A 27418-nucleotide genomic window follows, 5' to 3' on the forward strand; every position below is an offset into this window, starting at 1 on the left:
TTCAAATTGTTCGAGACTACCCAGCACACCACATATACTCTCCATAACCCACTTCTTGATCACTATTCAAAGACATGACACGTATACATTCAGCATCTGCTTTTTGATTACTATCGAACACACCACCTATACTATCTAACAGCCGTTTTCTTATTACTTTCCAACACCCACTTTTTATGCTGCAATCCAAGCCGTCATACACACTATCCAAATTTCTGTTCTAGCGTCAAAAAACATAACTACTGTCAAATGAAAATGTATTATTCAAAAGAAGGAAGTGAAACCACACAAAGATACCATCTAATATTAACTTTTTAATATTAGCCAACACACGCCTAAGTAACCAATACGCACTTTTTTAATACTATCCAACACCCACTTTTGGGGTTACCGTCCAACGCCCATTAGTTGCTTACTACATAACACCCCATACACACTATCCAACAAGCTTTGTCTAGTGTCTAAAACTCCACACCTATCAAACGATTAGGAAATTAAATCACACAAACGTACTATACCAGTCACCACCTATACCATTCAAAAAACGTTGCCAACACCAGCTTTCTGGTTATTCTCCAGCATTCCATGCACACAATCCAAAACGTCTTGTGTAGTACATGAAACCCCACCACCACTACCACCTACTATCAGACGAAAAAAGTATGATGTGAAAGAAAGGGAGACAATAACATACACATGCTACCCAACACCCATCATTTTTATTAATATCCAAAAATACAGCCAACATTTCAACACAATGTTTTAAGCACTTGCCATCGTCAATGGTTTGATTACTATCCAACAAACACATTTCCTTTTCTGTCCAAAACCCCATAACAGTATCCCAAATGCCTTCTGTTAAGTTTAAACCCTCACCTATAACCAAACGAAAACGGTACGATGCAAAATCACACAAGTATAGCATGCAACACTCACTCTTTAGTACTCTCCGACATACACCATAGTACCTACTACCTAGCACCCACTTTTTGTGTACAATCCAACACCAACAACTTTAAATATATACTATTCAGCAACCACGTTTTGAATATCGAAATGGGTATGTTGTAAAAGACGAGGGTGAAATCGTAAAAGAACATAGTGTCAAACATACCATATTATCCAGCACCCACTTTGTTGATGGCAATTCTTTCGAACGCACTGCTTGATATGAGAAAAGCAAGGATGTGATAGAAAACATCGATCAGATTCGGTATGAAGGCATCAAAGAAAACATTACCAAGATCGATAGTGAGAATATAAAAGAGCATGGCAATACAGTATTGCTTTAAAGCAAGAAAAAGCAAAACAGCATTTCTTTTTTTTTTTTTTAAATCAGCATGTTTAATAGGAAGAAGCTTCCCTCACTCAGACAATACTAATCATGAACATATTTACGACGTTAAAGCACCGTGAAGTCAAACTTGATTTCCAGTGATGTAAGGCACTAACACTTCTCTATTGATGCATGTTTCGTTTCGGGGAGGGGGGGGATACAAGAGATAACTATATTGTTCACCAAATCATATTTCTATTTTATAGAATACTCATGATCAAAACAAGTCAATAAATGTTCTAAAGGAACTCCACGACTGCGTTGATGAAGAAAATACAGACAATATTGTCCATACACCACATAAATCTGATCTTGTAATCTCGCATTACTGAATTTAGTCAGTACAGCATTTCTTTTTATAAAGTCATTTATAATGTCTTCCAGAGGATCCATTCCAAAATATTCCAGAAAATGATCGTTAGTAAAGTTGAGGTCTATCCATGGTTTCCTGATCGTTGACTATCGTCTGTGTTGATAATAATAATAATAATAATAATAATAATAATGACTTTGTATAGCGCCTAATCTTTAGAAGCTCTAAGCGATTAACATTAAACAACACCTATAACATAAAAAAAAATATATAATGATATGATTACAAAAACAAACACCATAAATTAGACAACATAAAAAAAAAACATGCTGAGAATTCTAAGGTAGGAAACATTACTAGGTCTCTACGTCTGTTCTTGCAGTCGGAATAAGTGAGTTTTGAGAGCACTCCTGCATGGGATCACTGTGTCCTTGTGTCTAAGTTCAGTGGGCAACTCATTCCACGTTGCCGGGCCCTGGTATGCAAAAGAACGCTGTCCATATGACTTTGTTTTCACAGTGGGAACAATGAGTATACGATTGTCAGAAGAGGAGCGCAAGTATCTTGCTGGTGTGTACACATAGGTGAGGTCGGATAGGTATGTTGGACTAGAGTCAGTCAGTGAAACGTAGCACAGAGAACAAATTTTGTGGTTGGATCGAATGGATAGCCAGTGTAGGGTACATAGCTGCGGGGAGGTGTGCTCTAATCGTGGTACTGAAAGTATGATTCGAGCAACTGTGTTTTGAACGTTTTGAAGTTTCTGGAGTAGATACTGAGACGAACCAGACATAATTGAGTTACAATAGTCCAGTCTTGAAAGTACTAATGAACACACAAGTGTTTTAGTGGCATCAACTGAAAGATATTTGCGAATTGAGCTGATGCGTCTCAGCTCAAGATATGCAGCCTTGCATATGTTCATGACATGTTGGTGCAATGTGAGAGTACTGTCCAGAGTAACACCTAGGTTTCGTACTGATTGTGTGAATTTAATGTTGGTGCTGCTGATATTTATTGTTTGAGATAAAGGATGTGAATGAGAAAGTCTTGTGTTGTGATCAGAATGGCCTTAGTTTTATCATCATTCATCTACGGCTTGTTACATGTCATCCATGATTTCACATCAGAAATGCACCTCTCTACACCATAGATGGTAGCATCAACTTCAGTTGGGTGGCTAGATTTGTATATTTGGGTGTCATCAGCGTACAATTGGTGAGACACTGGACGATGATCTATGACACTTGAGAGCGACCGAGTGTACAGAATGAAGAGAACAGGTCCAAGAACAGACCCCTGTGAAACACCACAACATAGATCAACTGGGCTGGAGTATATTCCATTTGCAGATACAATTTGTGTCCTTTTGACCAAGTAGGACTTGAGCCATATTAAGGCTGTATCGTGAATGCCAAATACATGCTGGAGACGGTGAAGTAATATATCATGGTCTATTGTCTCAAATGCTGCAGACAAATCAAGGAGGGTGAGGACTGTAATCTTTCCGCTATCCAACGCAGAGAGAATGTCATTAACTACTTTTAGAAGAGTAGTTTCAGTAATGTGGCAAGGGCGATATGCAGATTGTACATTGCTAAAAAAAACTTTGAATTTAGATGATATACAAGCTGGGATAGAACAACCTTTTCTAAGATTTTTTATATGAATGGGAGATTAGAAACTGGGCGGTAGTTCTATAAATCGTTATGGTCTAGTGTTGGTTTCTTCAGCAGAGGCTTTACAATGGCAGTTTTGAAAAATGATGGGAATTCCCCAGATGTGAGAGAGGTATTAATAGCATCAGTTAGTGAAGGCAATACTGTATCTAAGCACTCAAGTAGCAGTAATGATGGAATTGGATCAAGTTCATTTGACTTTGGTGCACTCTTCATCAGGATTGTACGTACGAAATCCATAGAGACAGGTACAAATGCTGCTAATGGTTGCCGCTCAAATTCTGTATCTCAACTGTATGGTGACGACGAGTCAATTGAAATTGTGGTGTCAAGCTTATCTCTAATGGTTTGTGCTTTGACACGGAAGAAATTTGCAAACATGTCCGGAAGGTCGACTGGAGAGAAGGTAGTTGAAAGTGGTGTAGATTTGTTTATTGACAATAGCTTGTTAGTAATCTCGAAGAACTCTTTTCAGCTGGGACTTTCCATGATCTTAGTAGTGTAGTGGACTGATTTCGCTGCATGGACTATATTTGTGACATGATGAGATAGGGTTGAATGACTTTGGGTTTGCGATGAGCACGAACTGTCTGTAAGAAGGCAAAGATAAGTCACCAATTCACACCTGACTTTTTCTAGCAAAATTTCTGTCAAGTAAGTCGATGAACAAGGAATAACCTCCGCGCTCTTTTGCAAGAGAGATTCAATCGTGTTGCTCTCCAGAGAAGTCAGCTGGGGTAAGAAATGGATATGCAATTTTTTTATACCGCTTACTAAAAGTGTTCTCTTCTGAGATGAGAGTTAAAGTCTCTTCTATACACTTTTCCAATTTTTCTTCTTGAGCACCTTACATCAGCATACATTTGTCGTATTATTTCTGACGAGGACGATCGATTCGACAGCCGTATAGTAATGTTCTGTGGTTCGACTTAATAATCCTTAAAACCAAGTCCCGAGGAAAACAAAATACTAAATGTTAATCTTGCTCTGTCCATGTTGACGTGATGACTGTATTTTTATTTTCTTCTTCTTTTAAAACGTCATCATTATCATCAACCTATTTCTCAAAATGTTGATTTCCGGAGTATTGTCAAATTTGGCATCCATGATGACGTTGGCCAGAGCTACTGCAAACTATATTTCCACATGAGGTTTGTCGCGATTTCATAGAGTGTAAATGTTCTTTGTCGCTGCCTTGATGTGGTGTGAAATCAAACCTCCACCAAGCAAATCCTCATGTATAGTCATCGTACTAAACACCGTGGCTGCTGTTCGTACCTTATTGTCCTGTGGCTTCAGTATTAAGTAAGATCTGAAGTAGTTTCTCTGCGCACAATTAGGTTGAAAGGGTCTTGTACATCTCGAGTGACTTCTGTAAGGGACATGCTGAAACGATGGAGCTGAAACGATTGAAAGGGGTCGACGGCTCCGTTGAGGTCTGTTAATTTATTATGAACGCTTAAAAAACACATAAAGATATTTTATTCTCAAACGAACTTTGAAGTTATATGTCAAGATGAGAATCAATCTAAAACAAAATACAATGAGCAGTTATATTAGACCTATAACCATTGTTGAAACCAAACCATACACGAATCTTAATATATATTTTAGAAGAAAAAGAATATATATATATATATATATATATATATATATATATATATATATATATATATATATATATATATATATATATATATATATATATATATATATATATATATATATATATATATATGTATGTATGTATGTATGTATGTATGTATGTATGTATATATTCGGAAAACAAATTAAAAATGTATGAAAACGAACAAGAGTCAAAATATGCTCCACCGAAAAGGAATATTTTAAACTTCATAATGTTGTGGGATGTGCACGGAGCAGTGTAATGGATAAAGTTAATTAGCTGGTTTAAAGATCAAGAAAATGAACTTAAAATAAGTCAATGTATGGAGGCTTGCGCATACTAGAAGCAATATGCTTATGTACAACTTCTATTGCCACAAACCAAAGAACAATCATGGTGATAAAACGAAACTTTAAATGAGTACTGCAGATTTTTCGTGCATTTGTTTTGAAATATTTAACCTTTATAATCATATCAAAGAAGATATTCAGTTTTCGGACACAGTAAACACAAAAAGATAAAATTATTGGTGTTCCTCATATGAATAAAAATATTTCAGAACTTGTTAGAGATTAATTCAACGGTATAATGATAGTAGTGAATGGGGCCACTTTAGCGACGATGGGAATTAGCATTAAAAATCACCCTGGGCCACTTTGGCGACAATGGGAAATTTAACATTACGTAAACCCCTGGGCCACTTTAGCGACAATGGGAAATTAACATGGGAATATATTTTGGGTCTGTTGAGCGACAAGGGAAATTTAACATGGGAGAAAAAAAGAAATTCTAGGGACAAGGGGAATTTAACATGGGATTTTTTTTTTAAATAAAAAAATAGAAAAAGGGGTAGGCAATTGAAAGTCTATCTCTTTTCGAGAGATGTGGGTGGCCCTGAAAAGGGCCTTTGGGTTTATGTTAATATGCCCTTAACATAAAGGGCATCTGCAACATCTTCTTCGTCTTAGGCTTCGTCAAATGGTAGGTCCATAGACTAAAACTCTTTTGAGGCATCCTTGCCTCTCCACGTAAATCCTACGTATCCATAGGCTTGTGGCGGTCCTATGGACAACTGTCCACTCGGATCGGACATACATCGGTATGTCCGTCCTGAACATCATCGTTGACACAAGCGTAGAAGATTGCACATTGGTCCACATGTTGAGGCTCCGAGAACAAGTGAAGGAATGCAGTGAACTGCACTTATTTATAGGGAGAGAAAGGATTGAAACGGATTTTGAGTTTGTTGACCAATCCAAACACGCGTTACAAAATTCAGTCAGCCCTCATCCAATCCGAAGAGAGCAGTCTGTGACGTCACGTGGTCTATATAGATTGCTAGCGCCTGTGCGCAGTCAATTCATGCGACAGTTATTCAACATGACGGAAACTCAGAAAACGATAAATTGGGGTGCACCAGCAGTGGAGACCACCCAAGGGAACCCGGATTTACTTTCAGAAGAGGTGAATTGGGATTTTGTGGATTTTCTTACCTCGCAAGAATTTGTTCCGGTACCTTCTCCTTCATTACCACACGTGGAGAATTTTAGACAGAGACAGAAAGAAGAATTGGAGAAATTTATACAACAGCAAAAGGAAGCGGAACAAGTTTTTCTTCTACAGCAACAACAGCAAGAAGAAGAGGTAAGAAAAAAACAAGAAGAAGAAGAAGCAGCAGCAAAGAAACAAGGGTGTGAAAATCAAACGGTCACGGTACTGTTTGACATTTTAGCGGAGTTAAGAAGTCTGAAACAAATGTATCAGACTTCTTTATTACGACCGAAAAGAATACGACCTTCCCGAGCTAAACACTCCAACCCTGTGACTAAGCCTACCGTGCCACCCTTAGTGATTTCAACCAAATCATCATCATCATCATCCAGAAGTAGGCCTTGGCCGTGGCAAAGGCTTAAGACAGTTAAAGTTGATTGCTTAAACTCACCCCTACACCAAAAAAGGCCCTTTTCAGGGCCACCCACGTCTCTCGAAAAGAGACAGACTTTCAATTGCCAACATCCATTCAAACTCAAAAAAAAAAAAACCATTTTACCCCTATAGTACGTGTGTATGAATGTGTGAGTGTAAGTTCTTATTTTAAAATCAAAACCCAAAGACACTTACCTTTTTATACCTAATTTATTCTTTTATAAATATTTACAATCCAATTCACAATTCACAACAGAGCACTTTAAAAAGTTCATAGACTTCTTCTCTCTCATTGTTTAGTCTCTCTGTTTTTTGAATTTCTTCACCGTCACAGTCATTTCCTCCTCTTCCTCCTCACTTTCTTCCCTTCTTTTCTTCTCCTGTTTCTTTTTCTTCACCTGTCTGCTTTCTTCCTCCTCTTCTTCTTCCTCTGAGGAATCCCTCTCTTCTTCTGACTCCTCTTGTTTCTTTTTTGGGCAATCTGGAGACCAATGTCCTTTTTCTTGACAATAATAACAGGTATCTTGACTTCTGTCTTTTCTAACCCCTTTTTTCGTTTTTTGACGGTCTGGACACTCTGAAGACCAATGCCCTTTCTTCTGACAGATATAGCAAGTATCTTGACTTTTATCTCGCAAGGAAGGAAAGTAGTCCGTCGACAGGTCTGAAGAGAATTTTCTAATGACCCCTCGCAAAGCTCTGATGAAACGTTCGATTTGTGTAGTCTCTTCCATCGTTGCGCTCGGTTTGAGAGTGAAATGAATAGTGAAAGGACAAGACACACACCCTTTTATATACGCTGGTCTGCCATGACTATAAATTAGTCCATGGTGTTTAAACTTTAGTCATTTGACGTATTGCTATCAAGATGAAACGATCCAATTCATTTGAGAAGAAAGAAGAAGAAAGTAAGAGGCAGAAACGTGATCTATCGCCTCGTACCAGGGCTGAAGTCTTGGCACAAATTCATGCCAGTGATTTTGAAGAGGACCTGAATGAACCAGAATCCAAACCCTCTAAGCAAAGTTCACCACCCTTAGTCAACCCTGAAAAGTATTATTCCATTCAAGAGACGGAAAAGCGTCCCTCTAGAAAATTTAGAACCACGGCTTACACCTACACAGTGAAGTTTAAAGATTTCAAGTCTGACGTACCCTTGGAGAAAGCAGAAGGGTTTATCACCGAGATGTGGGATTCTTTGCTCAACACACTCAAGCGACAATGTCAACCCAAAGAAGACGGTCGCTTGAGACTTTCCATAGAACACGACGGCTTGAAATCCCCTGTTTGGATCGAGTTTAGCAGCCCTGCAGAATTGACCGCTTCCAAAGTCATGGACAAGATTCAACACGTGCAACAATCCAAAGACCAGTTTGACATCACCGATGGAAAAGCCACACTAGACATGACCCACGTCTCTCCTCCTCAAGGGACTGGCCGCAAAAAGGTCTTATTGGTGAACGACCTTCGCAGCACCAAAAAGAGTCTCGTCCGAATTAACAACCCTCAAGACCAGATGTGTTTAGCCAGGGCTATCGTGGTGGAACGAACCTATGCTAACAAGAACGACACGGCAGAATGGAAAAGAGCCTGGAAAACTATTAAAAAATCGGACCGAGCCAAACAACGAAGTGAAGCAGAACTCCTGTTACAACAAGCCGGCCTGTCCACAGACACACCCTGTGCATTCCTGAAATGCAAACATTGCAAGATGTCCTAGCTCCACGCTACACCTTGAAAGTGCACCCTCAAGAAATGCGTGGGCCTCTGTTGTTTCGAGTGAAAGACTTTAAGGATGGAAAATACATTCATGTCTATCATCACGATGAACAGTTGGATACCATTACCAGTATCACCGGATTCCCGGGATACAGATATTACTATGAGAAATGTGACTATGGCTATAACAATCGAGAACAACACAAGCATTGTGGATCGAAATGCTCAGGATGTTTGGCCTCTCCACCCTGTCTGAACGAAGGGCAAGAACCAGTGCATTGTTCTGCTTGTCTGCGCACGTTTGTCAGTCCTGCCTGTTACCAACAACATTTGAAGACGCAAGGTTCACAGCAGAAATGTGCTTGTCAATTGCTGAGATTGTGCCCTACGTGTGGACAAGGCATACGTACCAACAGTGTCAAGGCACACGTATGTCGAGGAAAGAAAAAATGTCACATTTGTCACCACATCGTGGACTTGGAAAACCAATGCAACATGCAAAATTACCAACTCCAATAAGAGAAAGAGGTAGGACACAAGAAGAAAGGCAATTTCATCTTTTTCGATTTCGAATGCATGCAAGAGACCGGCATTCACATTCCTAATTTCTGCGTGGCTCATCGAGCGTGCGAGAAGTGCATTCAAGAACCTATCTTCAGTCACTGCCCTCACTGCAGTAAGATTCCTGGAGGGCGTGAAAAAATCGTTCGGGGACCGAACACGCACACCGATTTCGCCCGATGAGTCTTAGACCCCATCGACAAGACGTGGAGCCAAGAGGACATCGAACGTTACGGAGATTGTCATCGTCATGCCACGGTGATGGCTCACAATTTCTCCGGATACGATGGACAGTTTCTTCTCAGATACTATACGGAACAAGGCACCGAGCGTCCTAAAGTCACTTTGAACGGAGCCAAAATCATTTTCATGCAAGTGGGACAAGTACAGTTTAAAGATTCGATGAGTTACTTGGCCATGCCTTTGAGCCGAATGCCTAAAACGTTTGGAATGAGAGAAATGGCTAAAGGGTATTTTCCACACTTTTTCAATACGGAAGCCAATCAACATGCCGTTCTACCCGATTTGCCTGAGGCTCACTATTACGACCCCGACAACATGCGTACCGAACAACGAGAAGATTTCTACGCTTGGTTCCAGGCTCATGCCTCCGACCCCTTTCGACTTTCATGAAGAAATGTTAAAGTATTGTCGTTCCGACGTGGACATTTTACGACGTTGCTGTGGAAAATTTCGAGAACTGTTCATGGAACACGGAGGGGTCGATCCTTTGAAGGAAGCTTGCATCATTGCCAAAGCGTGTTCCTTAGTGTACCGACAACGATTCATGCCTGAAAACACCATGGCTGTCATCAGTCCTCAAACGAACAACTATGTCAAACGTCAATACTCGGTCAAAGCCCTACGCTGGTTACATTACTTGTGCGACAAGGAAGACAAATGGATTCAGCATGCCCGTAACGGAGGAGGCGAAAAGACCATCGGAACACATTCGGTTGATGGCTGGGACTTAGAAAACCCCAAGATCGTGTACGAGTTTAACGGTTGCTTATTTCACGGATGTCCCGTCTGTTACCCTGACCGTGGGACTAAAAATCAGTTTTTGCAACGAACCATGGAAGACTTGTACCAGGACACTTGTCAGCGACGCCTAAAGTTAGAACAGCAAGGATACCAAGTGGTGGAAATGTGGGAACACGAATACGATCACCGTTTGAAAACCGATCCCGAATTTAAACGCCTCGTGGAAAGTTACAAGCTGATGGACCCCCTGAACCCAAGGGATAGTTTGTATGGAGGAAGGACCAATGCCACCTGTTTGCTGTAACAAGCCGACGAAGAGAAAGAGAAGAAATCAAATACTTGGACGTGTGTTCGCTGTATCAATACGTGTGCAAATATTGTCGCTTTCCTGCAGGGCACCCACAATTGTTCACCGAACACATCGACCTGAAAAACATTCGACAATATGAAGGCTTTATCAAGTGCAAAGTTTTGCCTCCCACGAACTTATACCATCCCGTCTTACCTCACCATTGTCAAGGCAAACTGATGTTTCCCTTGTGCCGTACTTGTGCCGAAACGTGCAACCAAGATCGACCTTGCCAGCACACCCAGGAAGAACGCGCCTTGACGGGGACGTGGGTCAGCGTAGAATTGTTCAAAGCTCTGGACATGGGATACCAACTGTTAGAAGTGTACGAAATTTGCCACTTTCCCAAGACACAACAATACCACAAGGGTGACCCCACGCAGAAAGGCATTTTCGCAGACTACGTGGATGCCTTTTTGAAACTGAAGCAAGAAGCTAGTGGCTATCCTTCCTGGTGTCACACTCCCGAAGACCAAAAGACATTCAAAGAGAAATACTGGGCACAAGAAGGCATCACTTTAGATCTCATCGAGAAAAACGAAGGCAGGCGATCGTTTGCCAAAGTGATGTTAAATTGCTTATGGGGTAAAATGGCACAACGACCGTGTTTACCCAAGACGGAGTATTTGACCGAACGTTCCCGCTACTTCCAGATGATTCACGACAAAACCATATTCATCAAACACGTGGACGTCGTTCGCGAGAATTTGATTTTAGTGAATTACGAAGATCTGGACTTTGTACAAGACGACCCTTTTGGAAATGTCATCATTGCGGCTTACGTGACAGCTCATGCTCGCTTAAAATTGTACGAAGCTTTAGAACTGTTAGGGGAACGTGTCCTGTACTTTGACACGGACAGTTGCATTTACATCGATCACCCGAGTCAACAGCACCCTGACATTGAAGGAGACCGTTTAGGAGCCTGGACAGACGAGCACCCCGACGACAAGATTCTAAGTTTCGCCAGTGGTGGTCCTAAAAATTACGGTTACGAATACCGGGACAAACAAGGAGAAGTGCACACGAAGTGTAAAGTGAAAGGATTGACTCTGATTTATCGTACCAGTCGAGTGGTGAACTTTGGTGTATTGAAAGAAGCATTGCAGTCCAGAGAAGATGAACACCTTAAAGTGACCACCTATCAACCCAACAAGATAGTACGTTTACCCACTCACCACATCGTCAGTCGACCCTTGGTAAAAGTCTATCAAATCGTGTACCAGAAGCGAGTGCGACTTCCCAATCATTTCACTTTACCATATGGACACGTCGGTATTGGGTCTGTATATAAAAAGGAACCCTAGGCAAGATCGATAGTTCATTGTGACTACCAAGACCAAGCGAACAAGATGAATACTTTAAGAGAAACACAAAACAAGTTTAGAAAGGCACAATTCAAGTTTGGGGCTTCTGAAGTGGAATGCGATTGTGAGCCTTGCGATGGGAACGATGCTGTACGCTGTGACCTTAGCGATACCGTAAATCATCATGGGAACTTTGTTCTCACTTCCCCTATCATGGAAAGTGATGCTGTGCGTGTCAAACCTGAGAGATGCGAAAGCGATGCCGCTCGTCCTCTTGGACACTTTACTGGGTTTCGTTTTAAAGGTAAATGTCCACCTTCACGTCTACCCCCCTACGGATGTCATCCAGCCTTGAGCAAACTCCTGTCCATGTCACCCAACCCTCATCGAAACGAACCTGTGAAAGACGAATATTCGTTTCCTGTGCGTTTGTCGAAATACTGCGACTTTGAAAATCGTCTTCAATCGTTCAAAGGAAAATGGCCTAAGTATCTGGGAGGACCGACCCCTGAAGAATTAGCCAGAGCCGGATTTTTCTACGTGAGCGAAGGGGACAAAGTCAAGTGCTTCAGTTGCGGTGTGTCACTTCACCACTGGGAACCACAAGATTCGGCCTACCTAGAACATGCTCTTTGGTCACCGAATTGTCATTACTTACCCTTAGTGGGACCGAGACATTGAGGTAACTTACCATGTCGTTGAAGAAACCAGATTAGTTAGGAGTCAAATGTTGGACATCACCGAGACCAGTATTTAAACTTCATTTCAAAAACGATATTGAATCATTACCTAAAGAACTGCAAGAGAAGATTTACAAGGAAGTTTGGCAGGGGTTTGCCAGAGTGAAATCTCAATGGGTGACTGTAGAACTTTTGTGTCGAGAAATTCACAAGAGGAAAGTGAAAAAAAGTCAACCACTGTGTTAGATTTCTCTGGGTCAAGGGTGCATTCGTCCTATTATATTACTCTAGACCGTTTACATCAAAAGAGTTCAGTGACATTCTTGGATGTTACCCTGAATGGCAGTGGTCAGAAATTACTCACTATGTGGATTACTTTTGCTCTAGGAGAAGATTGTGAATTGTACGGACTGACCTATTCATGGATACTTTACAAGAGAACATTCGTGCTTTGCCTGTGGAGTTGAGAGAACACATTTACCGAGAGCTGGTCAAAATACAAGTGAAACGTAAAGAACAGTTGCATCCGTTACGTCACCGGTGTTTGAACCACTGGTACCTGAAGGCTATAGAAGGACTGATTGAGTTGAAAGTGTTCCATTGGACAGACATTGATCAACGACCCCCTGGTTTTAAAATGAATTGGTTTGGTATTGATAATTCTATCTACTACATTGTAAACTTACTGAATCCAATTCCAGAGGAAGAGTTAACGAATTACCAACATCTTTTACGCAATGTCAACTTAGTGAAAGAGGAAACTTCTGAACGAATTTTAATGTGTAGATTAGTGATTAAACGATTTAGATTCGACAATGAATTAAAACCGTGTATGTGTAAACGGTACATTTCTTGTGTCAGTAAGAGAATTTAGTATGACCTATTCATGGATACTTTACAAGAGAACATTCGTGCTTTGCCTGTGGAGTTCAGAGAACTCATTTACCGAGAGCTGGTCAAAATACAAGTCAAACGAAAAGAACAGCTGCATCCGTTACGTCGCCAGATGTTTAACCACTGGTACCTGAATGGTATAAAATAAGTGATTCGTCAGAATTTGGTTCAGTGGTCAGACCTTGTTCAACACTTTGAGTCAGGGAATGAATGAAATGTTCATCATTTTGGTTACTTCGAGATTCACTTAGTGCAACGCATTGAGGAAGACGCGTTAAAGGATTACCAACATATTTTACGTGGAATCTACTTAGAGGAAGAGGAAACTTCTAAACAAACTCTGAAGTTTAGGTTACAGTATGCAAGATTTAGATTCCCCACTGGAGAACGAAGATCTCTGACTAGAAAGTACGTGTATTGCTTCCGAAACAAAGAGAGTATAAAAACAGGAATCCATGCCACGACTTTTATCACATGTGATTGAACAGATTCCTTGGAAGGAACTCAATGACCATATTCAAACCGTGGATCATTACCATCAATTATTACAAGAACTGTATCCATTCAATTTGGGACGACGCATAGTGTGTGTCTTAGTGACTTATTTTCTGGGATTTCGTTTACCTGCCGATTCCTTGTGGACTCTTTACGAACAGTACTTACCACCCAAATGTCCTTAAATGATCACGAAAGACTCCTTTTGCTCAAAGCCTTGCGTTTTCATCTGGATACTTCTCGACCTCTACGGGATAAAAAGATTCGTCAACTTTCAGCTACCGAAGACGTGTATGACGACGTGTGTGTAGTTTGTGACTTACACCCTCATTGGACAGATGTCCGTGACTGGAAAAATGGGGGTTTTGAGGCTTGGACCCAAGAAGTGGCCCAGTATGCACGAGAGTTGTTCAAGGAAAAAAGTTACTTTTCAACCTGTGTTAGTGACAGTGCCAGAAGAAGAACCCGTCACCCAGGACAGGACTGTCGTGGACATGCCTGAAAGACCCTTTTGGGAGGACACTTGTGTGACCTTACCCCCTATAGAACTGGTCAGAACATTACCCAAAACATGTTGTACAGACACTTGCTTTTATTCCACGTTGATGGTTATCATGTGCCTTTTATCGTTGTATTTAAGCCTTTGGCTTTTATGTATTTTTGTCTTTCGTGTTCATGTTTAAAACATTCAATAAACGTGTCCTGAAAAAGTATATAAACTCTTGTCTTGTCTGTTTTCGTGTCACAAGTGACATTCCTAACACTATGGCTACTTCTGCTGTCTCTGCTGTCTCTTCCTCCACTGTCAAAGTCATCGACGAACACTTAGATCGTGTCAGTTGGGAGGCTTTGTTACCTTCGCCATCCCTTTAACATGCTCATTGCTGGACCTAGCGGTTCAGGCAAAACCGAATTCGTCAAACGTTTGATCGAACATAAACATCATTTGATCGATCGACCACCGCAACGCATCGTGTGATGTTACAAAGAGTGGCAATCGGCGTACAGCCTCTTGCGAGAAAGTCAAGGCGATTCCATCGTGTTTGTGGAAGGCATTCCTAAAGAAGACGACGGCATCGTCTCTGACTCCCGTCAAACCCATTTGGTCATTTTCGACGACATGTTAGGAGAAGACGAAGAAGAAATTAAACTGTGGTTTACGCGCAAAGGGCATCACCGTAATGCCAGTGTCGTTTACATCACTCAAAATTTGTTTCAACAAAGTAAAGCCCATCGCACCATCAGTCTCAATGCGCATTACGTGGTCTTGTTTAAAAGCCCTCGAGATAAATCGCAAGTGCAAGTCTTAGCCAAACAGTTAGGAACGCCTTGGCTGATTCAGGCGTACGATGATGCCACTCAAACTCTACACGTCTATTTACTCGTCGATTTGAAACCTACGACCCCCTATGATTTGCGATTTCGTACCCACTTGTTTTACCACTGGTGCCAAGACGGAGGGCCTGTCCTGTACACGTCTCCGTCCTCGACTTAACTTCACTCAACAAAAAAAATCTATAAAAACCTCAGACACTTTTCGTCTGTCTCACACAGTTTGAACATGACGTCCCTGCAGTCGCATCTTCACGTCAAATTGATTCGTGCCTTGTATGGCATCAGTCGAGAAAAAAATCCACAAATAAGAGCTCGTGTCTTAGAAGCTAGTCTCAAAGAAGTCTTACGATGGTTCACGGTGACAGCACGTCAATTACTCCAAGGGATCATTCAGATTCCTCATCAAACCAAACGCTTTTTTGATCGAAACAAAGTCGATTTGACCCAACTGGCCGATCCTCGCATCGACACTCAAACCAAAAAACAAATCATTTTGAAACCTGGAGGGAGCGGTACTCTAGGAGGGGTCATCATTCGCTCTCTCTTAAGATGGGATCCTAATGCTCCCAAACTTCTCCCCAAGAAAAAAGTCAAACGAAGCTCCAAGAAGAAAAAGAGCCACGGTGTCAAGACCAAGTCCCTGTGTCTCCAAGAACTTCTCCAGTGGCGGGAGCCTCTTCTTACCAGACACCACACCGGAAAAAGAAAAGCCCCCAGAAAAAGAAGCAGAGAAAAAGTCCCCAGAAAAAGAAAAGTCCACAAAAAACTAGTCGCAAGAGAGGCACTTCGGCCAGGACGCAACCTTACACTCGCAAACCACGACCTGCAACGGCGGTGACCGAGTCTCCGGCAGCTTCAGGTTCATCCACTTCCCCATTGATGACACCAAGAACTGAAGAGTACTTGGAGACGTTGATCACACCAAGAACTTCTCTGTTGATGACCCCAAGAACTTCTCCAGTAGCAGGACCATCCAATTTAGTGGCAGTGGCCGCTGCTAACAAAGTACCTTCTCCCAAAATCAAAGTCCAAGAAAGATCGGGCATGTTACAAAGTTTACTGGATTTGTCCAAGCAAGAACTGGCTCGATTTAGTCCGTTGCGTACCCCTGCACGACGTGTCATGCCTGTCCTGAAGTTGATACGACGTAAAGACAATCAGTGGCGACGCGTTCCTGTATAAAAAAGGCCTGTGACTAAGTAGGGGTATCAGTATTTTGGTGCTCCTGAAGATGTCACCCTCCAGAAAACATCCCTCTTCTAAACAGCCCCAAGGAAAGAAAAGGAAAGGACTGCCTCCTCGTTTAGTCAAACATGTGGACATGTTATCTGTCCTGTCCAAAGCTTCTCCACCCCTACGAAAAAAACTCATTCAAACGGCCTCCAAAGAGGTTATCGATACCGTGTGCGAATGTTGTTTGAACGTCTTGAAAGGTACGATCCCTTTGTCCAAACACCAGAAACAATGCTTAGGCAAACATCGTCACGTTCTTCGCCAAATGGTTCAAAAGAAAATCCCCATTCGTCAAAAAAAGAAGATGTTGGTCCAACGTGGAGGAATTTTACCCCTCTTGTTAGGTCCATTGCTGAAAGAAGTCTTGGGAACCATGTTGGGAGGACTGGTGGGAGCAAGATAAAAAGGCTCTCTGGAGTCCCAAGATCTCAGAATCAACCCCTGACATCCCATGGAAGGACGAAAACTAGCTTTAGTACCTTACAAACGATGGATGGAATACCATCGTTGGCAAGAACAACGCATCCCGCATTTACTCCCAATCCCAATTTGAGCGAGATGTCCCAGTTACAACACGAATTGCAGTCCTTGATGGATCGCCAAGATTTGTCCGAAACAGAAAAATCGCAAAAGTACGGTCAACTCTTGCAACGACTGCAACTCTTTCACCAGAAAGCTTTAGACGAAACAGCTCTACCCACTCTGAAAGATTTTAAGACCTTGATGAAAAGTCCAGCACCATCATCACTACCACCACCACCACTACTGCCATCCTCAGGGGTCACCACAGATGCTACCCCACGAAGACCTGAAGAAGAAGAGATGCGAGAAGTGTTTCAAACACCGTCAGCAGCTCCCATGTCTAGTAAGATTGCGGCATCCTTGTTGACCCCGTCCCCCACACCCCATCGAGAAGAAATGAAAGCTTGGGTTAAAAAGATGATGTCCACTCCTCCTTTGACAGAACTGAAAAAGAAAGAAGGGAAACCAGAAGTGAAAAAAGAAAAGAAGACAAGACCAAAGCCATTCCATTGCCACCTCCACCACCACTACCTTCGACTTCTACTCCCGTAGCCCATCGGACACGTAAATCCGTTTCCAAACTACCTTTTCGTCCCACCCAAAGTAGCGTCCTCGAAGAGTGGGTGCCTTATTAAGAAACAAAAAAATGGAGAAGGTGTTAGCCAGCATTTACTACGATCCGTCCCATCCTGTAGGTTACGGAGGAGTTCAAAAATTGTATCGTGCTGCCAAAACTCGGCTGAAAAGTCTCCGTTTACCTCAAGTGCAACGATGGTTACAAGAACAAGCTACCTACACTTTACACAAACCCATTCGACGCAAATTTTCCAGAAGTCGCACCCGAGTGGAAGGCATCGATCATCAATGGCAAGCCGATTTAGCCGATGTCTCTCATTTAGCCAGCTACAAATATTTGTTTTGTGTCATCGACGTCTTTTCCAAATTTGCCTGGGTCGTACCCTTGACTTCCAAATCGAGCAGCAAGTTAGTGTGAGCCCTGCAACGAGTGTTGAAACAAAGCGGTCGTCACTCTCTTCGATGGCAAATGGACAAAGGCACCGAATTTCTGAACCAAGCTTTCCAAAAAGAATTAAAGAAACGTGACATTCATTTTTTTACCACCGAGAATCCCGAAACCAAAGCCAGCATCGTGGAACGTTTTCAACGCACTTTGAAAGAACGCATGTGGAAATATTTTACGGATCATCACACTCTGAAGTACATCGACATCTTACCGCACCTGGTGCAAGCGTACAACCAATCTTACAATCGAAGCATCTGACGTGCCCCGCAAGAGGTGACTCCCGAGAACGAAGTGCTGGTGTTTGAGCGCATGTTTGGTACGTCCCCGACGAGGGCTGTCCCCAAGAAAAGTGGAGCGTTGGCCGCAGGAGATTGGGTACGCATTGGCAAAACCAAAGGTTACTTACCTAACTGGACTACCGAATTGTTTCGTGTCACTGGACGAGTGCATGACCGTGATCCTGCCGTCTATAATATGGAAGACATGAACGGAGAAGTGCTCAAAGAACATTTTATTTGCCCGAGTTACAACGTGTCACCAAAAAAGAAGACGACGTGTACGACATCGAAAGCATTCTCGAACGCAGAACCCGTAAAGTGGGCAAACGACGTGTCAAAGAAGTGAAAGTACGTTGGAAAGGATATCCACCCAGTTTTGATTCTTGGATCGACGCTTCGCAAGTCATCGACTATAAAAGGAAGTGACCATCATACCCTTTCACACAGACGCAGCTACTACTGCTACCACTCCTTCACCCAGTTCTTCTCTGCAAGATTTACAAAAACAACCTTTGTGGGTGTGGTGTGGAGAACGTGTGCCTAAAACGCAAATCGTCTTTTTCTGTCAAATCTTCGTGGTGTATTGTGTCATCGGGGCAGCCATTGCCAATCTGAGTTTGCAACAAGGAGACAAACAATTGTGGACCATTTTATTAAGCAGTTGCATCGGTTACCTGCTTCCCAATCCCTCCCTGAAATTCTCCTCGAACGGGAACAACGGGGACTTTGTGTCCAGTGCCAGTGTCAATCACCACTCCAATAACAACCACAACAACAACCCCATTTTAGGCGGAGACACGCCTCTGACGTCCAGTAACCCCTCGGACAGCCACAGAACTCTGGAATTATGAGTCACACTAACAACCAATTTTACTTAACCTTACCCAGTGACAGTTCCATGGAGGTGTTTCCCAAGAACACGTTGTGCTGTTACACGGCCAAATTACCTCAGGCCATCCAATTAGATCACGAAGCCCATTGGGAAGTGGCTTTAGTGGAAATCATTCACCCGACCCAAGTCCTCAATGTCCTTCCTAATCAAAATTTTTTTACGGTGGAAGTTCATGACGAATCATTGCAAAAGTACTTGAATACCCATGTCAAATATGAACACAAAAGCTATGATGACAAAACTCAAAAGTGGTCCTACCACTTGTTCGTTCCCCCAGGCTATTATTTTAGTGGTCAACATTTGGTCAGCACCGTTACCTCCAGATTTAATGTCGTGTTTCTTAAAGCTTTGGAAAGTGTCAAAACAAGTGTCACCATGGAATACCACAAAGCAGCTCGTCGTTTCTTGATGAAATTTGACGGGGGTAAAATCATGTCCATTTTATTTTGTCCTGAATTGTTTGACATGTTGGGCGGAGACATGGACATGAGAATGGTCATGATCAAGAAAAACGAATTACCAGTCATTTCCGACAACGAGTCTTTTAGCAAGTTATTTCGTTCCCCGGTAGAAATGAACCAAGGACTGAATTTGATCTTTGTGTACTCCGATGTGGTGGAGTACAACGTGGTGGGACACACCTCCGTACCGTTACTGCGTGTCATTCCTTTCAAAGTGGATTCTGCCACGGCCGCTGACGAGGATGGTGGAAACACTTATCGCGTCCACCGCGAATTTGTACATCCTCACTATTTGCCTGTCAGCAAGTCAACATTGCTATAAAAGGAGATCTGGGACAAAATATTACATTCACCAAAGGAAAAGTCACCGTGAATGGTAGATTTTGGGTTAATTTATTGCTGGTTGGCGTATGTGGATAGTAGATAATATGAAAAGAGAAAAGTACGGGATGTTTTCCTTCACGTCCGCGCGTTTTAAGTGATAATCTAGGTAATATAAGTTTTGGGTCTTAGGGGGATGTTTTCCTTCACGTCCGCGCTTTAACTATAAGAACCCACAAAGTTCGTCATTCACACCATTCTGCAAAGAATAAAAAAAGAAGATGGCTTCGAACCATCTTGATAAAATGAAAAAACTGCAAGACGTCCTGGACAATTTGGGCATGATGGAGCAAATGTCCCCATCGAGTGAAGATGGAGATTAACAACTTACGAAAACTAAAGGAAATCATCAGTGATCTGTTGAAAGAAATAAAGGAGGAGAAGGAGGATGAAGAGGAAAGGATAAGGATGAGAGCATTGAACGAAAAAATTGAAAAAGAAGAAGAAAATGAGAAGAGGAATAAAGAAGAGGAGGAGAAGCAGAAAGAAGAGAAAAAGAAGAGAAAGGAGGAAGAAAAGAAAGAAAAGAATAGAAAAAGTGTAGGACAGAAAATAAGAAGCTAGTGGAGAAATAGAAGAAATTAGAAGAAGAAGAAGAAACCTAAAGACCCTTTTCAGGGCCACCCACATCTCTCGAAAAAAGATAGACTTTCAATTGCCTACCCCTTTTTTATTTTTTTTTTATTTAAAAAAAAAAAATCCGATGTTAAATTCCCCTTGTCCCTTGAATTGCTTTTTTTTTCCTTCTCCCATGTTAAATTTCCGTTGTCGCTCAACAGACCAAAAATATATTCCCATGTTAATTTCCCATGGTCGCTAAAGTGGCCCAGGGGTTTACGTAATGTTAAATTTCCCATTGTCGCCAAAGTGGCCCAGGGTGGTTTTTAATGCTAATTCCCATTGTCGCTAAAGTGTCACTACTAATTATACATGAATTTTGAGATCTAATGCAAGAGCAGTAACCTGTTGTTAAAACAATATTTAAATATAGAGACGTTCGCAGATAACTTAATTAATAAAAAAAGGAATTGAATAAAATCCTCTAAATATGAAATATATAATATCAAGATAAATAAGGTTACTCTTCGATCATGTTTTCAAGGCGTGATTAAAGCAATCGAAGAAAGATATAATTTAAATATATGTCTAGATGTTTCATCCATATTAGTTCCCATGCAGCCTTTTTTGTATTCAAAGTGCAGGAATGTGTTAAATTTCCATTGGAACTTATTCATTTATTTATTGAACATTTCCCTTAAAAAATACAGAGCCATTATAAATTATGTAAACAAGAATGGAATGTATTTGTGAATGAAGGATCAAATTAGTGAGGGTACATAATAATTTAACACTAACTTTTTAGCGGTCTCATTTGGAATGCTACTTGACTGTTTGAAGCATTATGAGCATGTGTTTGAGATAGACAAGGTAAGTCTGAATTATGCATGCTATTTTCAGTTGTCAATTTATAATATGTTTAAGCGATAGCATTAAGGTTTATCATAACACATTGGTCGTTACGCCATGTATTTTGGCTACACTACTTCAAATGAGCACAGCAGAAACTATACCTTGTAACGAAATTGTAACAGGCAGTACCTTGTTTATATTCGGCCGTTTATATTATGGTAAAACTAACAGGTAAACAAAACTATTTCATACTTTAAGAGATTGCCATTGGAACAGATAACGCAGATTTTGTTTCTTTGAAAAACATTTAAGATTATTTTGAAACAATCACTAGAAGTGTCTTGGAAGGCACATGCATAAATGTAACAAAGGGGCAATTGGGTTATGGTTGTATCGACTAATCACCCTGAGACATACTAGACTAGAACTATTGAGAAAAGCCAAAACACCAAAAATTATGTTTTAAAGCTTAAAATATGTTCCCAATTAAACAGAAGTCATGTAATTTTATCTTAAATACCCCAAAATTGAAAATTAAAAATCCCCTCGCTAGGCGGTTAGCATTAAGAGGATAGTGGTAGGACTGGTCGGCCTGGTGTCAGGATAATGTAAATGGGTTGGACATCATGCTACATATCTGTGGCATGATGCCCCAATGCTAGACATCGTAGCGATATGACTGAAAAATTTGCACAGCTATGTTAAAAATCTGAACACAAAAAATTTAAATAAAAAACATTTAAGTTGATCTGGTTTAGTTACCACTCATGCATCTGATTCTAAGTAGTGCATAACATTGTTTTGTTACACATGGATAAAAATGAATACCAAATGCAATGCATAGTAATTGAATATTCACTTGTTTATCCATATGCAACCATGACACACCAATTTATGTTATTTCTTAGCTGCAAAGACTATTTGCCACAAAACCTCATCTGGAAACATTGTTCACTCAGCTGCAGGGAGTATAGTTTATGTAAAGCTATTTTTATGGCTACCACATACCTGGTCTTTGAAATATATCCATTTTTGCAACTGTATCAATATTTGCAAGTCACAGTAGTTAAAATTTGACTGTGCTATACTCCTTCACCTGTGTTAGAAATATAAAGTTTAAAATAATATTTAATGAATCTCCTGGGTGGAAAATTCCAGTATTGTCACCCAATCAATGAACTGGCTCTGTTATTCACACAGAAGACACACATTTTCTTTTTATTTTAAGTCCAGCTGAATTGGCTAGTGTATTAAGAGTTTCAAAATAGCAGATTTCTTGGATATGTTAACTATTTACCATTCATCTTAAGGTTGTTTGTTTACATATTTGCACATCAAATCTTTGTAGCATAATTCATTCTGAACTAAAGGTAACAAAGCATATACTTAAAATCTACATCCAAGATAAAGCATACAGTAAAAATAAAAATGCTGAGAATGGGAGTTGATCTTGGGTCTTTTTTGTAAAAGTTCAACATATTTCCACTTGACCATGGTGACTGTATTAGGTGATAGCATTTTTTTTTTACTTTTACAATAGTTGTCACCGCTCTGGTGGTCTAGGGGTTAGAGCATCTGTCTTGGATATGGGAGGTTGTGGGTTCGATCCCCAGCAGAGTCATACCAAAGACTTAGTAAAATGGTACTAACAGCCGCCTTGCTTGGCGCTTAGCATTAAGAGGCTAGCATGAGGACTGGTCAGCCTGGTGTCAGGATAATGTGACTGGGTGGGACATCATGCTACATGTCTGCGACATGATGCCGCAGTGCTGGATATCACTATAAACTGCCACACTGCAGAAATCATAGTGATATGACTGAAATTTTTTTAAAGGTACGTTAAAAGTCCAAATCACACGCACACACATACTATAATTATCTATTTATAACCACATTTTGGACTGTTAAAGTAAATTTTGCTTGTCCAAATTCATTATCTTGTGGGGAAAACCACAGAATTGCATGTCAGTCTCTAATTGTTTGCAAACCGTATCATAAATAACGCTAATTGCAGAATGTTACATGTTTAGGCTTGAAAAAACAGTAACAAAACAAGAGTGAAAACAATCAGCTTTTTAAAATTTAACAAATAATTTATTTTCTTGTAAAAATGAAAACAGGAGAAGAACTTATGGTTTCAAGAATCAAATCCAAAAAAAATCCAAGAATAATCCACAAATTATTTTGCAAAAGTCATAGTAACAAATGTTCTAATAATTTCAAGTTCGAATCCTGATGGAAAATCCAAGATAGATGATGATGACATATGCTGTAGTCAATACTGTGCTTATCTACAGTTCCTTGTAGGAATACAAATAATGGCACTCCGGTGTTGGAAATCCAGATTAAATTTGTAAGCAATGTCTTTCCAAAATTTCTGTCTGAGCACTCCTCAAAATATTTCCAGAGAAAAAAGAATTAATCCTTTTGAAATGCAACTGTTCCGAAGAAAATTATAACTCAAAAACTGGCTGCAACAAATTAACTAGACATCAGTGTGAAAAGCCCAAAACTGATCTCTCTCTCTCTCTCTCTCTCTCTCTCTCTCTCTCTAAAACAAAGGTTATATTGTATTTAAGACGCAGTTTTGAAATTCCCCCAAGTTGCTAGATCAGAAGGGGGTCATGTAATCATGTTTATATCACATACACAGAATATGTCCTTGATGAAAACCAATCTTAAACCCAAAGCCCCACCATGACCTTGACAACAACCAATCATTTTAAAATAAAAATAGAACTTTGTTTACTAATTTTGAATCAAAGTCAGCATCCAGGCCAACATCTTGTGTTTATGAAAAAAATGATTCAGGTCAACCAATTTTCTGGAAAAATATTATCTCCAGTGAATAAATTTATATTACAATAGCATGACAGAAAGAAAAATATTAAAACTGACAAACAAATTAAAATAAAATAAATATATATTAAATTAGATATACGTAAAAAGAGCAAGTATTGTTAGCAAATGGCAAATGTGAATTTCACTACTCAGCCACCATATGAAATATAGAATACCGGTATTGTACTTTTTATGGTGTTTGAAGAATGATAAATTGTATGATGAACCTGTAAGGGTATTGATGAGTATGTCTTGTGTTTAGCTGAGTTCATATAATTGGCTTTATTTTAACTCCTCCCTAATGTGTTGACTTTTTGCCATGCAGATAATCTGATCACACAGTGGCCATGCGAATAGTCTTTTCAAAAGTTAGTACAATGTGTCCATGCAAATAGACATATTTGTAGGTGTTTTTGACAGTCTTGTGATTTGGGTTAGTCTTTATGGTGTCTTGGTTTTTTTAGACAGTTTGGTTTTAGATCTGTGCAAGAGTATATAAAACATCACAAAAGCAGATAATATTTGCATGGTGGGCAGCTCCTTGGTTACAAAATCTCGTTATCTACTTGTACTTTTATTGAATAAATACTGTTTGAATACTTTAAGGCACAATATATGGCGAAGTTAAGTTTCTGCTTGCTCATTTGATGGGTAGAATACATAGCATAATGACCAGTGTTATCAATAATCCAATCCAAGTTTCCTCTGGCCCTTTAGATATTTTTACATTTTTGTCAGGTGTGGGGTCTGAACAAATTGCCTGTAGAAAGGCTGCAATTTTTCAGCATAGAGTAGCCACTTATTAGTAAGCTTAGCAAACTTAAACAACCTTTCATCTAGCCAACCTACATGATATCCATGGGAAGATGATTTCATTCTCAGAAACTGTGAGTATAGTATTCGTTGTGTCTTGAATCTGCTGACAGACAAGATGTAACAAAAGTGTTGATGAAATTTGACCTGGTACTTCAAATTTGCATTGCTAGTTACATGACTGACCCAAATCTCACAACCTAAATGTCATGAGATCAGAGATGCAATATTTATATTATATGAACAAGAAACCCCTTTTTATTGTTGTACAAAATATTTAAAAATGTTAAATAAAAGTCATGTAATATTTGTAAAAGAAATGAAATGACACATACTTCTCAGCATATTTGTTCAGAGATCACTACTAGAAGCCTGCCACTGTCACAGCATCCTCGATAAAATCAGATTCATCATATAGCATGTTATATCAACAATGTTTTTGTTGGTTATTACATGGCTACCACATTGTCATGATCTCTGCTTGATGAATCTTGACCATGTCTGCTTTGTCCTAAATTAAAATATTGTCGGTTAAAAAATATGGCCACCACATTAGCTGATATGTCGTTGCTGGATAATGTCAAACATACAAGAAATGGTCTTATCATGAGTTCTTTCATTTCTTTTTCCATAAAATGCCAGCATGAATTACATTATGATACCCTCCTCATATTAAGTTTGTGCAGAGGGGTTGTTGTACCGTCTACTGCATTATTTGATCGTACAGAGTAACAATCAAAGCAATAGATGTGCAAAATTAAGTCAGCTTACACTGGACAACAAATTTTTACAAAAGTCATGTTACTGAAATAAAATTAGTCAATTCTTATCAATTTTTATGTGCTGAACACGAATATGACAGTCAAATTGCAAAATTGGCTCTAGTTTTTTTGTAATCTGCAAGAAATTAATGTTTACATAACGAAATGCATTCCAATAGTAAAAGGTCAACTGTAATAGCCTAGCTATAAAAAATCAAGTCATTGACTACATCTTAGATTTCTTCGCCTGTCTCTTGTACACCTGTTCGGGAGCATCTCTGAGGAGTGTCCAGCAGTAGTCAGCCAGCATTGTAGTGGACCATTTTCCCTGGTATCTTTGTTCCATTGTTGCGATATCTTGATGAAAACGTTCGCCGTGTTCATCACTAACAATACCACAGTTGCTAGGAAAGAAATCCAAATGGGAATGAAGGAAGTGAATCTTTAGAGACATATTGCAGCCAAGTTTCTTATACTTCATCAACATGTCTTCTACTAGTTCCTTATAGTTTTCTGCCCTAACATTTCCGAGGAAGTTTGTAGAAACTAGGCGAAAAGCATTCCATGCTTGTTTCGCGTCACCTTCCAGCAAGTTGTTGAACCGGTCATCTTTGAAAAGCTCTCGAATCTGAGGACCCACAAAAACTCCCTCTTTAATCTTTGCTTCGCTGAGTCGAGGGAATTTTTCATGCAGGTATCGGAATGCTGGCAAAGTCCGGTCAATGGCTTTCACGAAGTTCTTCATCAAACCTAGTTTGATGTGAAGGGGTGGTAGCAAGATTTTCTGAGCCTCAACCAGAGCTGGGTGTTGGATATTCTTCTCTCCAATGGCTACATTCTGCCTGTGAGTCCATTCCTTCCTCATGTAGTGCATTTCCCTTGCTCGGCTATCCCACTCGGATAAGAAACACATGTATTTTGTATATCCTTGCTGCAGTCCCATTAAAAGGGCAACTACCTTCAAATCACCACAGAGGTGCCAGCTGTACTTGTTATACTCAATGGAATTCAGTAGCTGCCTTAAGTTATCGTATGTCTCTTTCATGTGGACAGCATACGCTACTGGAATAGATGGAAGAATGTTTCCATTGTGCAAAAGCACAGCCTTGAGACTCAGTTTCGAAGAGTCCACAAATAGTCTCCATTCTTGTGGGTCATGAGTGATTTTTAAAGCATTCATGAGGCCCTCAATATCGGAACAGAATATCAGATTACTTTCCTTTCTGAAGAAAGGCTCCAATTGCTGGTGGCGCTTTCGATATGCAGTAATTGTGACATCTTCTTCTAGAAGATTCCATTGTTGGAGTCTTGATCCTAGCAATTCTGCCTTGTTCTTTGATAAGTCCAAATCACGAATCAGGTCATTTAGTTCTTCCTGTGTTATTCTGTGTGGGGTTGATGATGCACCACAGTGAAAATCTGGATCACTGCATGCTGATGGACCAGGAGAAGAACAGGTCGACTCACCTTTGTCTTCGTCAGATGAATCAAGAGAATATTCTGCTGGAGGTTCTGGAATAGGAAGTCCCTCACCATGTGGAACTGGTCTCAATGCAGACGGAATGTTTGGGTAGACTATTCTCGACTTCTTTCGCTT

The 27418-nt window shown here is 40.3% G+C and overlaps 1 protein-coding gene across 1 annotated transcript in view; it reads left to right on the forward strand.

Annotated features, from left to right (window-relative positions):
* The first annotated feature begins 21366 nt into the window (after nt 1–21366).
* The window catches only part of LOC149808325 (ribosomal oxygenase 1-like), a 73194-nt gene continuing 67142 nt past the window's right edge, over nt 21367–27418 (forward strand). The window contains exon 1 of the mRNA XM_089975873.1: nt 21367–21424. The gene's annotated coding sequence lies outside the window, so the exon portion shown is untranslated. The remainder of the gene's footprint in view (nt 21425–27418) is intronic.

Source organism: Sinohyriopsis cumingii, chromosome 1, assembly GCF_028554795.1.
Source record: "Sinohyriopsis cumingii isolate HCF-2022 chromosome 1, ASM2855479v2, whole genome shotgun sequence".
In the NCBI taxonomy this organism is placed as follows: Eukaryota; Metazoa; Mollusca; class Bivalvia; order Unionida; family Unionidae; genus Sinohyriopsis; species Sinohyriopsis cumingii.